Here is a 5,262-nt window from a genome sequence, read left to right as displayed (position 1 = left end):
TCTGCAAAAAAAAATAAAAGGTTTTCGAGATCCTTCCCCGCAAAGTACAATTTTTTTTTATATTTTTACAAAAAAAATTGAAAAAATCGGTAATGATTGTTCGTTATCTTTGAATCTACAGGGCCTAGCAAAAAGTGTTGTATGCACAGTTTATAGAAAATTTTATTACCTTTTAAAAGCTTCAAACCGTTTTGGAATTGCTTAATTCGTTCTTGAGATATATATGATAAAGTGGACCCAATTTTTTTTTTTTTGCAAAAACGGTAAATTGCAAATATCTCAAAAACGGTACCATAGAATTAAAAATAACCTTGATTTTCGGAATCAGGGGGTGATTTTACATAAGAATTTCATAACGGCGTTTCTGGTAAAGAGAAAAAGTTGAAATTTGTGGTCCAGTGATATTTACGTAAACGCAGGTTAGCTTGACGCCACCAACGCACAGTGGTCTGAATAGAGAATCTAGCGGGACAAAACTATTTGAACAGGCCGGCGTTGATGGATTTCGTATCCAATGGTTTATGGGACCACTGATTACAAACCTTCAGTTTTAAAAATCCAAAATGGCGGACTAATTTTTCAAAATTGATTGAATTCGCTCAAAACTTGTTACTCGGGGGGCTTTTGGGGTCGCTGATTATGAATCTGAACATGAAATTTTAAACTTCAAAATGACTGATCCAATATGGCGGAGAAATTTTTCAAAATTGATTGAATTCGCTTTTTCTTAAAGCCAATACTTCACAGAATTCGTTTTTATGAATTTCGAGTCGGAACTCAGCGGAACTATTTAGTTTTTTCTATCTATATATTAAATAAACAATTTCAAGTCTAACTTTGTGCGTTGAACTTACAAACTATACAAAATTCATGTATACAATTTTAGAAATAATGAAACGCGGTTTTAATTACCAGTAATAACTTCTCTTCACGAAAAAAAAATGCGTTACACTTTTAATAGCTAATCGAAATCGCGCAAAAAAACGCTGCTCTACCACAGCTAACTTACTTGCATCGCCTAGCCAACTGATAAGCTTATAAGCTAAATATTCTTTTATTAGTGAAAGAGATCAAAAAACAAAAAATTAGTTTCAATTATCTATTGTATTAAGAAGTTAGCCATGACATTTTGACGCTATTCGCATGACTCTGATTTTTACATTTTGTCCCGCTAGTGAATCCCAACAGTGTCCAACGGAGCGAAAAAAATAGTCATGAATGAATCCAACCGCGCCCAACATAATTTTACGCCTATGCGCTTAATATGCGGTGACCATCCGTCGTCCTGTATTATACGGGACAGTCCTCTTTTTTGACCCATTGTCCTGGCAATTTGTTTATTTTATACGGGACGCCAAATGTTCTGTATTTCTTTTAATGTTCTGTACTTGTCCCGTATTCGGTGTTTCGACGCCTTAACAGCTCATTAAAATTACCTGCCTATTAATGAGTTTTAAGTGATGTTGGTATACATATGAACGTAATTCTCTCCATAAATAGTTATTATTTTCTAATCTGAATGCCTGTGTTTTGATTCGAGGGATACATACAAGTGACCAAAATATAAATTAGGACTCGAAATTTTAGCAAGGTTTGGCTATTTTTATTTCGTTTATTTAATGTTTATTATTTTTTATGAAAGTAAAGCTCTTTTCTTTTTTAAATTCATGCTATGTACTGCTGCATATGCGAAAATTTCATGAATTTAATGAAGGACTTCTCAACTGCCATGTAATAAAACTTTCTTAAGTTATAATTTGATGGCAGTTCAAAGTATGGTCGGCCTAGTCTGATGCATCCTCCGGACAACCATCCGGAGCATTTTGCGCACTCAGCAAAACTTACAATCTTGCAGAGGTGTGGTAGAAGAACTTCACCATTGGCCACAGTACCTACCCACTATTTTTGCACCAATAAATATATTTTTTGATATAAATACACTCAAGCACACATACTGGTCTTCCCTCTCACTGAGTTATTCAAATAAGAAATTTCTAACTTTGTGCAAAAAACGATACAAATTAATTCTACAATGTTTCACCAAAATTTCGAACTCTTTAATTGGAATCTTTAGTAAAAAAAAAATTGGTTTGCAGTTTTGTACATCCATTAAAATTTAGTATAATAATTGCTTCTCTTTTCAAAAAAAAGGTCGAACATACTTACTTTGTATGAAATAGATACGCAACATCGTCAACAAAAAAAAAAATTGTCAAAAATTAAATGTAAGTTTTAGCGACTTCAAAATTGCACTTGATTATACTAAAATTTAGGGGTTTTTTTTTTAATTTTGCGGGGTAAAAGCTCGAGAAAAATTGCCTGCAAATTTGTGATGTTACTACAAGGATGCTGTTTCAGGACTAATACATCTAGGACCATTGGTGATTGATCATTTTAAGATCTGTAAGTCCTGTGGAAAAAATTTGCAAAATTATTATTTTTTCCCCGTATTCGGCTCCCATGAATATGGTCACCGCAGCTTAATGTGTATGTAAATAAATGTGTACTCTACTTTTGCTTACACCAAAGAACATTTTCACCTAAGTGTGTAATAGATACAATGAATGTAAATAAACTATTGAAGTGTGGATTGCGTGCCAAGCTGAAATTATGCGTTTGATTTAATTGCAGCTCGCATCGCCGTCATCATCGTCGCGGACGTCGTCGTCGTACGCTTCATTTCTGTCGAATATTAATACTGCCCGCCATTGGATACCTAATTGAATTCGCATGGAAAATGAACATTCATATCAAATTAATTGAATCAATTGAGTGCCACAACGAGTAAACTACACTTTATGGAAAGCTAAGTACTTAAAATATGCAATTACTTGCATGCGTTTAGACACATTATGCATACATATATTCCATTCATGATTTTAGATAAAACTATAACTAAGGAAATTAAATTTTTATTAACTTTTTATAGTTAGTCTAATTTTTTAGGTTTTAGCCAAAGACGCGAATCCATCATACCGATTGGGTGAAAGGTGGTGGTATAAATTTGTACATAGCTGACGTATATACATAAATATGTATGTATGTAAGGCCAAAGAACTACACATGCGACGGCAGAAAAAAGTTTGGCCAATTTAATCTGAATTATGTTCAAAATATGTAGCTCACGATTTCATAGCTTTTATAAAAGGCCTTAGTTTCTTCAAAAGCAATGCATATAAACATTTGTACATACTAGCGTGTTCGATCATGCGCCTTTTTTCCAAAACCAGTTTTCGAGTTATTCGAAAAATTTGCAATTAAAAAACCGGTTACCGATTTGGAAATTAAGAAAAAATCGCATAAAACGGTTTATTTAGTTTTAATACAGTGAAAATGCTAATGTTGGTATGAAGTCATGACCAAAAATTACAATAAAACTATTAACAGTAAAGATAACTCTTGTTTTTTTTTAGATACCGAAGAGCGTCAGTAAAAACATCTCAAAAAAACTGAAACTGAGTGCACTGCACTGCACTGCGCACTCAAAAAAATTCTAAAAAATGTTGTTTAAAAGTTGAAAATTTGTCGAGTTTTCCTAAATTGTGTAAAAACTTTGAATCATTAATTTATACTAGTATCGCCTAGTTGTCGAAATTCGACATCTTTTTTCATACACTTTTGAATTTTACCTGTCACCAATACTAAATCCTTTATGCGAATTACTATTTTGAAGTCCACCAGCATAATTTATAGCGAATTTACAGGAAAACTTAAAATCGAATTATGAACGTTAATACCGATTTTCATTTATAAAAAATATGCATATGTATTTGTATGTATAGATGAGATGCTCATCACTGACTAATATGTCAAACAATTCAGTCTGTAAATAAGTCCGTAAGTGCGGTATTGACAACATGTGTTGTTGTGTTCAATTTCAGGACGTTACCATAAGTGGTTCCAGAAATAAACGATATGAGAATTTCAGTTTGTATGGGAAGTGCCACGCCCACTTTCCCAGTACCTACCATTTTTCACCGTATGCATCTGTGATAAGTTTCAGTTTCCCAGCGTAATTCGTTTTAGAGATATAGTGGCTTTCACATTTTAGTCTATACGTCAGATGCCACGCCCCCAATATATCGGGACTTACATTTCTGGATTAGAGGAAGTTATATCCTTTAAATCGGTGTATGTTTCATTGAAATCGAGCGAACGGTGCCTTCAAAAAAGGGATTGCAAAATTTTCTTGTGGCGTATTTATATTATTTAAAAAAAAAAACAGTGTACGGAACCATATTCTGGTGAGTGTATGTACATATGTACATTAAAGTGGTCCAAAAATGTATGTAAAAAAAATATGGTCGCATTTTTAATACCGCCAGCCCCTAGGATTGTTCTATACCAAAAAAAAATATACCCCTATTTTTTTATTTTGAAATAAAAAATAAAAAAATTAGGGTGTGCTCAAAGCGCTCAAAGTTTTCTATGTATTTTATATGGGGAAAAAACCACTTTTCGTAGGAATAGTGTAGAATTGTTTAAAATCAATATTTTTCGACTTTACTTATCTTCAGGAGCTTCCCGGTAATAATACCCCAACTATATTTTATAGGCCCTAGAAAATGCAATGGGGGGACCAATAAAAAATCTTTAATCATAAAAAATGGTTAAATAAACAATTGAATATTAAGATTTGGAGTCTCCTGCAGAGAACCAAAGTTTTACGATTGAAAAATATTGATTTTCAAGAGTTTTATACCCTTTTTACGAAAATTTGTTTTTTTCCCATATAAAATACCTGGAAAACTTTGAGCGCTGTGAGCACTCGCTAAATATTTTTTGATTTCAAAATAAAAAAATACGGGCATATGTATTTTCGGTTCAGAACAATCCTAGGGGCTGGCGGCATTAAAATTCCGACTTTATTATTTTGGACCACTCTAATGTACATATGTATGTATATATACATACGCGTCAGAGTCGTTGAAAGACAACACACAATTTTACTTATCTCAATTGAAAATAATGAGGTAATTCACACTGAAAGAAGTGAAAAAGCAAATAAATAAACAATTAAACTGGGCAAGCATACATTTATACATACATACATATGTACATATGGATCTACTAAATAAGTTCATAACAAAAAAGTGTAAACAGACAAACATATCGGACGAAAAAGCAACTTAAGTATAAATCAAAATACAAATAAAAAGGCCTTTCCGCGCACGCTTCGGTTCGGTTAAATGAGTTCGCTTTTATGTACTTGTAAACAGTGGCGGATTTATCGTACAGGCAACATAGGCTGAAGCCTAGGGC

The sequence above is a fragment of the Rhagoletis pomonella genome, unplaced genomic scaffold, assembly GCF_013731165.1.
Source record: "Rhagoletis pomonella isolate Grant_MI unplaced genomic scaffold, Rhpom_1.0 Rhpom_scaffold_00006, whole genome shotgun sequence".
In the NCBI taxonomy this organism is placed as follows: Eukaryota; Metazoa; Arthropoda; class Insecta; order Diptera; family Tephritidae; genus Rhagoletis; species Rhagoletis pomonella.
Note: the sequence above shows the minus strand (reverse complement) of the source record.